We start from the raw sequence: 317 nt of genomic DNA on the forward strand, positions 1-317 counted from the left end.
AAATTGAGGGACTTGAGCAAAACTCTGATAGGAGGCTGACAAAGGACTGGTGATGCTGTTGGAATCTGACCTCCCTGCACTCGAAATGGACTTTCTGGAGCTATAGAACTCCACATGGTGCGCTCTCAACGGCGTTGGAAAGTAGACATCCAGAGCTTTCCAGAAATATATAATAGTTCATACTTTATTCGGAAATTGACGATGTAACCTGGCGTTGAACGCCAACTACATGCTGCTGTCTGGAGTTAAATGCCAGAAACACGTCATGATCCGGAGTTGAACGCCCAAAACACGTTATAACTTGGCGTTCAACTCCA

This window comes from Arachis duranensis, chromosome 9 (genome assembly GCF_000817695.3).
Source record: "Arachis duranensis cultivar V14167 chromosome 9, aradu.V14167.gnm2.J7QH, whole genome shotgun sequence".
Lineage (NCBI taxonomy): Eukaryota > Viridiplantae > Streptophyta > Magnoliopsida > Fabales > Fabaceae > Arachis > Arachis duranensis.